The following is a 9,221-nucleotide window of genomic DNA, read 5'->3' as shown; positions in this document are numbered from 1 at the left end:
TAGAACCAGTGCGAACCGGGGACAACCCACCACTGCCCACAACATATAGGCTTCTGCATTTTGCAGCATTTGGAGTCTGCAATTTATCTTCAAGTAGAGTACCTTGTAATAACGGAATTATGAAATAATGAGGATTCTCAAATGGATTAAATAATGAAATGTAGAACTCTCAAGCATAATATTTTTTTTAACTTTATGAAGTATTTTAAAGTGAAAAGAACAAAGCAGACTGGCCATTCAAATGTCATATTGTCCTACCATATCAGTTACTTAACATGAGTAATAGCGTGGATTACAGCCTGGCTATTTCCATGGAAAGGAAGAACACAATCTCCAGATGGTTTGATACAAATAAAAATAAAATCAATTCATAAGAAATTGTGCAACAATAAGTAATGTATGCTAGGATAAGTACAAGAAAAGCATAAGCCTGAATTTTCCTCCTCTTTTTTCATTATTAAATGTTCGCTTTTATGAAGATGAAAATACAAAGATATTCACTCAGAGGAGAGAGAACAACTTATTTGTATTGTAATTTAAAAATAAAAACAAATTGAGGGTAAATTCTTTTGAGATTTCACGGTGATCTAGCTCGCTGGTTTCAATGTCTTCCAATAAACAGCATAATATTAAAATAATGGAAGAAACAAGCGGGAACACCTAGAGACTTGACTGAATTTGAAAATACAAGTTGGAACATTTGTTGAGCCTTATTCAGAAATTGCTAGTGAAGTATGATTTAGAAACAGGACAAGTTAAAGTATGAATGATTAAATAGATGAAGAAATTTGATCTAGTAATAGATATGCAACAATGGGAATTTTAACAACAAATGCTTGTTCCTTTGTATTTTTATCTGTTGCTTTGTGTATGTTTATTTTGTTATTCTTATAGTTGTTTGAGATAGTTCATGAGCATTTTGTTTTAGGTTTTATAAAAAGTTATATATTACATATGACGTGATCCCACTCAGAATGTAGATGCAAAGCATTTTAGTGGCTTGGAAAGAGCCGGCTGCTCTTTCTTGCTTTATGTTGCATTCATCATTAAGGCCACAAATTGAGCTGGGAGAGGACTGGAGAATATTATCTAAGTGCACCATTCTATTAATGGTAAATTCAAATTCCATTCTTTGAACCTAGGACACTTATTCTCTGCCAACAATTGCCTTTGCCCAGCAGATGCTTTACTTCCAAAATTCTATTTGAATCAAGTGATAATTCTGAGAGCAAATAGTAACTTCAGTGGAGAAAGGATCAATTGAACCCCTCTTTTGTAGTTCAGATTGAGGAAGCAACCAAATCTCTATTGCTTTTGTAAAAGAAGCATGGGAAATCTCCAACAAGGGATTCAAACATTACTAACATGTAGCCTGATTTAACATTCCTCATTTTCCTTGAGGAAATCACAATGAATCCAAGGAGATCTACTTTGTGATACATACATATAGTATTGCACTATAAATTACCTGTACTTAGTAAAATCCTGATGTAGTCCACATGTTTTGTGCACTACAAGCCACATTGACATTTTTCCCTATCTGTAATGAAGTTGTCAACAATTCTTGTGAATTATATGTTTGCTTTAAATTGGCTGCCTTGGGAATTTTACCCCAATTAATAGCATTGACATATGTTTAAAAACAGCAAGTGAAAAGCTCAATCAATTATGTAGAAATGTTTTGTGAGATGGGCAGGCGTATAAATGTGATTAATAAATAAATAAAATAAAATGTCTGATTTCCCTTCAGGACATTCCAAAGCTTGTTATGGTCAACCCAATCAAAGAACTTGCTAAAATAAATGAAGCACATACTGACTTATTTTTGGTACCCTTTGGCTTTCTCAATTATCCAGTATGCATCAGCAATATCTCTTGTTTCTCAGCTTTCTGTAAAGCCATCTTGAACATCTGGCATCACTGTTTCTGTGAACGATTCTATCTCTGTTGGATAATCCTTAGCATTATTTTGTTACCAGATAAAATTAAGGATATTGTATGATAGTTTGCCCAATCTGTTAAGACCCCTTTTACATTGATATGCAGTAGTGGTGAAATTCAAATTTTTTTACTACCGTTTCTGTGGGCATAGCTTGGTGGGTGTGGTGTGGCTTGGTGGGTGTGGCTTGGTGGGCATGGCAGGAGAAGGATACTGCAAAATCTCCATTCCCACCCCACTTCAGGGGAAGGATATTGCAAAATCTCCATTCCCACCCCACTTCAGGGGAAGGATATTGCAAAATCTCCATTCCCACCCCACTTCAGGGGAAGGATATTGCAAAATCTCCATTCCCACCCCACTCTGGGGCCAGCCAAAAGTGGTATTTGCTGGTTCTCTGACCTACTCAAAATTTCCGCTGCCGGTTCTCCAAACTGCTCAAATTTTCCACTACTGGTTCTCCAGAACCTGTCAGAACCTGTTGGATTTCACCCAATATGCAGCTAATCTTTTCTGATTTCATTGCCTACTGTGTCATTCTCCAAGTTTACTCACAGTTTTGTTAGAACTTTTACTGATTTTTTTTGTTGCTTGCCATTTTTTTGTAGATATTCCATCAATTCCTCTAGCTTTCTGACTTAGTAACAATCATGATGGTGATTTAATTTCGTGTCTAATACTACAGGTTAGAGAATACTTCCTAAAGTAGGGTGGATATTGATAGCTCTCTTTACTAAAATTCAATACATCTTTTACTTCTTTTTTATCTTAACTGAATAAATTACAATCTGTTTATTGGAATCTTTTAGCATATTAATTCAAGGTTGGAACTTCCTGAATTTGAAATCTCTTGGAAGTCCTTGTTTTTTCTGGGTCTATTTCCATTATCCATGTCTTTACAGATGTAGTACTGCTTCTCACCTTTTTTAATAGCTCTCTGAAATTTTTTGTTAGGTTTTGTTCTGAGACTTTGGTCTTTCTTGGCATTGGTTTCTCTTCTTTTCTTGGCAATTTCCACTGTTAGTTCTGACATCCAGTTTTCTTTCCTCTGTTCGCTTTCATCTTTGGCAGTCTTTTCCAGCATTAATACTTAATAATTTCTTTGATTTTATTCCACAATACATCGGGTTCCCCATCAAGGACATTCAAGACATCTAAATGATTCATGATATTCTCCTTGCAAATGGTAAGGATCATACCATGGAAACTGGCTGGCTTTATCCTGCTGCTTTAGCTTGACTTGGCATTTGTACATGACCAGCTTGCGACCTGTTCCACAATCTGCCTCTAGTCTCGCCTTACTTGAATGTCCTGTTGATTTCAAACTGAACTTGGATCAGAAAACTCTTCACCCTCTTGTGTAGCAGTAGCTGGAGCACAAACCCAGAAAGCTGAAAAGGTCCTTTAACATCATTATAAAAAAGTGGATTGAGATTCCCATCAGAAAAGTATAGGAATTTATTCTTGCCTTGCTTGTCAGATATTGCCTGCATATGATGCACCAGAGACTAGAAGGGGTTAAGTCTTTACAGACATCACATGTGACTATATCAGCCAATGAACTCTCTTATTGGACTCTTACCTAGAAACCACTTGGATATCTTCCCTTTTTTTCTCTCTCTCTCTCATCTATCTCTCAGCGAGACAACACGTGAACTTCTCTCTCCTCTCAACATCTGAGTCATACAGTTAGGGTAAAAAATGTAACAAGACACCCTGTTCATTATCGTATGCATGTATATATTTGTAAATAATAAAAACAACCTTTTGAACCTGAAGCTGTATTGACAAATAACTTCCTCATAGAACCAAATGAGCACGACCATCAATATATATCTGATATTGCTATCTTTCCTACAGGAGGCAAAAGGAGGTAGGAAGGAGAGAATATTGCTAATATCTCTAGTACTAAAACAGAAGTACTATATAATATATTTTGTGTGTATTTCTGTTCCTTCGAGTCAGTGTTGATTCCTGGTGACTGCCTGGATTTGTCTCTGCTGTTTTCATGACAAGATTTCAGAAGTAATTTGCCCTTGCCTGCTACCCAGGGCTGAGAGAGAGTGACTGGCCCAAAGTCACTCAGGCAGGATTTATGCCTGAGGAAAGACTAAAACTCATGATCGCCTATTATCTAACATTATGTCTTAACCACACAGTTATCAGTCAGAATGTTGGCTTTGTATAATAAATGAACCCAGATACTTTTTATTTTTTACAAGTCCATCAAGCATGATAAAATGCCCCTTCACTGTGTACACGTTTTCAACATACATCTGAAATGCCCTTATACATTCTAGACATTATTTTATACAAGTTTTCTTTGAGATCAGAACAAGAGGAAACCATTGTAATCTGTTTGTATACAGAATTCATGGTCAATATTTATTGTTATTCTTTCAGAAACAATATTTATTGTTATTCTTTCAGAAATAAATAACAATATTTATTGTTATTCTTTAAGTATTTATGGCATCCATAAATACAAAAATAAAATTATGATTAATTTAACAACAAACTGTTCCATTAATATTGGAATCTTATTCATCCTTTCCAGAAAAAACAGGGATTCAGCATCCCAATGTTTAATGATCACCAAAAGTTGAATGTAAAAAAAATAGAGTTAGCCTTAAAAATATAAACAGTGAACTTTAATGACTGCAGTGATATGTTTATATCCAGATGATCACTGTTTACAATAATGGAAAGAAAATATAGTGAGGTGCTTTTTGTCACATCTGTTCTTATAGTTATTTGCACATATTCAAATAATTAGAAATTTACTTTTGGTTATATCTCAGCAGTTTAGGATCTTAAGTGTGATTGATGGCCCAGATTGGATAAAAGTCCCACATTGATTGCCAAGTATCTTATTTTACAGCCTCGGAATGTTCATCTTGCTATAAAACATTGCTCTTGTTTTTTATGTTGCTTGATTTTAAAAAATGGGGATGGGGAAGATATTATACAATGATAACTGTAAAGAAAGGGGGACGCAGTGGCTCAGTGGCTAAGACATGAGCTTGTCGATCAGAAAGGTTGGCAGGTCAGCAGTTCAAATCCCTAGCATCACATAACAGAGTGAGCTCCTGCTACTTGCCCCAGCAGGTTCTGTCAACCTAGCAGTTCAAAAGCATGTTAAATTGCAAGTAGAAAAATAGGGACCACCTTGGTGGGAAGGTAACAGCATTCCGTGCGCCTTTGGAGTTTAGTCATGCCGGCCACATGACCATCAGACAGCGCTGGCTCTTCTGCTTAGAAACGGAGATGAGTACCGCCCCCTAGAGTTGGGAATGACATAGCACGTATGTGCGAGGGGAACCTTTACCTTTACCTTTAACTGTAAAGAAGGGGGAGGAAGAGGATTGCACCTGAACAGTGGGCTGAGTTATTGACTATTTTGCACACTTTTTAAGTTCAGTACATTTCAGTGTTGCTTTATTTTTGTTTGCAGACTGTAATGATTAAAATAATATGGCATTCTTTGAGTTCAAAATTGGAAAAGTTGAATCATTGACTTGCTGATAATGAAGTCTTTAAAACTGTTACTTTGCAGACCTCAAAAACAGATAAGAGCTTAGTGCTGTTTTGTAGCCAATCTATTGAGTTCATTTATATCAGTATTTTAAAAGTGTGATCCTAGGACCCTCACAGGCCTTCAACAATCTTCAGTCTCCGCTGAAAAATAATACAATATTAAAGTCCCATCAAACAATCATGAACAGCAGTAGTGGCAGTGAATACATCATTTGTGATTTTTTAAAAAATATGGTAAATATTTATAAACGTAACCAATACAAAGCTCTTCTGGAGTCCTCCATAATTTTTCAAAGTGGGAATGGATCCTAGGAGAAAAACAGTTTATACTAGTTTGCTACCTCTTCAAGCAATACTTTTTATCTTCAATTTTTGTATTCTTTTTTCCCCCAATTAAATAATCTATGTGATCTTCACAGGAGATTCAAAATCATTTTGGAAAACAGTAGTGGTCCCCTTAGTTTTTAATCTGAAGTAAAGAAATACGTTCTATTTTTGGACTCCTTAGTTAGCAGCCCCTTTCAGCTTTCTTTACTGCGCTTCTCCTGCCTACATAGCAGAGGGGTCGCCCAGGCCTTGCTGAGGATTGTGGGAAATCTCCTGTTGCATGCTATAGATGGCCAATTTGAAGTCCTCTCAGAAAGGGCTCATAGCTTTGACCACCAAGTTCAAGGAGAGTTGAACCAGAGACTCTACTTGGCAATGCTGCCAATTCCAGCATTGCCCCTACCCTGCCAGCCACTGCAAAGCTGATTGACATGCCAAGTATTTTCTTGTGGTTCATGTTACTTTAAATTTATGCATTAGATATGTTGATCCCTGTAAACATTAGAATTCAGCTTTGGTATCCTCTTCAGTAATACCATTTATATCAGGGTACATTTGGTGAAAACTACCCTGTACTTTATCATTCCATTAATTTATTAGTAGATAGGCTATAACACCTTCTTTTGAGGCATCAAATGAAAATAATGTTTGGTAGAAGGACTAATAATTCTACTACCAGAACCATTGGTGTATATCAGATGGCGTGGGGGGAATCAGAAGTACTGAGTTTCAAAGACAAGCAGATAATGGCTTTATAATTAAGAGTTCAAAGAATTTCAAAGAGAAGCACATGAAAGCTACATAGACAACTAAGACTCTGACCAGCAGAAAAAAGTGAAGAATACAAATAATGGCTAAATCCCAAATCATACATTTATGAAACAGTGCTAATTAATTTAATAACATTAAAATCATTCTTCCATCAATGTCAGTTAACAAAAAAGTTAACTATCAGGAAACCTTCTAAAAACATGAGTTGCACTTAGTGAGTATGAATCATAGCCAGATTTTGCTGCAATGTGCCCAGATTCCCCCCCTCCCAGAAATTCACTGCTTCATATATAAATTCCTCCTTATTTCTAGTTTTAGGCCTACTTTACCATTATAACCAATATGTTTCAGATGAATGAAATCAACTCCAACTCTTATGAGGTATGACTAATTAAACTGAAGGAAGCCAAGACATGTTCAGTGTTCACTATAAGGGATGTTATGTTCTCTTTAGTTAATTTAGTAATGATAAAGTGTAGCAAAACCAGATGTTTTTTCTAGATATTGGCATCAAAATAAAATGGATGAATTCTAACTCCTTAATAAATCTAACAATGAAGCAAAGGCCAATTGATATGGAGAATGTTTATTTTCACAACAATACTTAATTTTATTGATATTAGATAGGTGGTTTTAAACATTTTTGAATTAATCCTATCACATTGGAAACAACCATAAATGTGTTCAAACAAGCTGTACATGTTCCCTAATGAACAATTCTTCTTTGGCCAATATATTAGCTAATATATTTCAAAAAATTATGAGAACTTTGAAAAAAAAAATACTCCAGGCTATTTACAAAACCAAGGGACAGATGACTCATGCATCTGTTTTGAAGATAGATGCAGATGCTGAGTTTATTATGTCCTTGACTAACAGATGAGAAAATTAAATGCATGCAGCAGGATTGAATATTTCTCACCTGGCTCCTCTGATATTCCAAAATAGATTGCAAAATATATGGATTCATCTGCAAGGGAGCATGTACCAGGGGTGAAATGCTACCAGTTCAGACTGGTTCGGCCAAACTGGTAGTAGTGGTGGTGCGTGGTTCAGAGAACTGGTAGCTGTGGCAGCACAAGGCTCCACCCACCTGCCCAGATGTTGTTACCTGTTTTTGACCCTCTGTGCACGTGCAGAAAGCTTTGCGCATGCACAGAGGGTCCAAGTGTGCACGTGACGTGCACGCATGATGCACGTACTTCTGAACCAGTAGGGAAGGTAAGTAGATTTCACCCTTGGTCTGTACCTTGCTGCATTCTACAGTATGTTTTTCATAAAGTTAGGGTAAACAATTAATCTAGATTTCATCCAAAACATAAGTACAGGTGACCAAAATGGAGTTTTTATTTTAAAATTATGTGGTCATGGGGTCTACCTATTGTGGTATCACTGCCTACAAGATATTTTAGTGGAGTTTTTATAAAATACACATTTAATCAGTAATTAATTCTGCTTTTTTTCTGTAGCTGGCCTTGAATCAATATGCCACTGTAATTATAGTTCAGGCATAGACTCAAAAACATATTTTCAGTCAAGCTTTTTAAAGTTTTAGGTCATTTATATATTTTTTTCATTGTGCAAAATTACATGTTTACAGGTTATGCGGACCATTTTGATTGGCGACATACAAATCTGCAAAATAAATGTACAAACTTTTCTTGGGAAAAGTTTGTTTCAGTCCTAGGAAAGTTATTGTGATTCCAATGGAAGCAAGATTTACCATTTGAATCTTCACGGAATAACTTGTGATAAATCTCAGATTTCATCATATGTAAAAGCGAACCTATGGCATGCGTGCCAGAGGTAGCACGCAGAGCCCTCTCTGCTGGCACATGTGCCATCGCCCCAGGTCAGATCTCCATGGCGTTTCTTTCATGAGCTTCTGTTTTCCTGCAAACGACGAAACAGAAGCTCATGAAAGAAAAAGATCTTACCTCTTGCCGCACTGCCGGTATTGGGATGCCCTGCCTCCTGCTGGTCAGCCGGTCTTCGGGTCTCTGCTGTGCATATCCATGCACATCCGCGCGTGCATGCTAGCATGCCCGCACATGCGCACATTTGCACCTTTCAGTTTGGACATGCATGCGCACGCAGTTTGGGCACTTGGTATCTAAAAGGTTCACCAACACTGGCATAGAGGATCCCTATATACAGGTAGTCCTTGACTTACGACCACAATTGAGCCCAACATTTCTGTTGTTAAGCAGGACATTTGTTAAGTGAGTTTTGCTCAATTTTATGACTTTTTGCGTCACAGTGGTTAAGCGAACCATTGCATTTGTTAATTTAATAACACAGTTGTTAAGTGAATCTGGCTTCCCCATTGACTTTGCTTGTCAGAAAGTCGCAAAAGGAGATCACATGACCCCGGGACTCTGCAACCATCATAAATATGACTCAGTTGCCAAGCCTTCAAATTTTGATCATGTGACCATGGGCATCTGCATCTATCTGCAACAGTCGTAAGTGTGAAAAACAGTCATAAGACACTTTTTTCAGTGCCGTTGTAACTTTGAATGGTCAGTAAGAGAACTGTTCTAAATCGAGGACTACCTGTACATATAACTACCCTGTTTCCCCCAAAATAAGACATCCCTTGATAATAAGCCCAATCAGGCTTTTGAGTGCATGGCAATAAGGTCAA

This window comes from Pituophis catenifer, unplaced genomic scaffold (assembly GCF_029215685.1).
Source record: "Pituophis catenifer annectens isolate HBS135680 unplaced genomic scaffold, rPitCat1.0.hap2 SCAF_1, whole genome shotgun sequence".
In the NCBI taxonomy this organism is placed as follows: Eukaryota; Metazoa; Chordata; class Lepidosauria; order Squamata; family Colubridae; genus Pituophis; species Pituophis catenifer.
The sequence above is the reverse complement of the archived record's forward strand: the minus strand, read 5'-3'. Positions refer to the sequence as shown.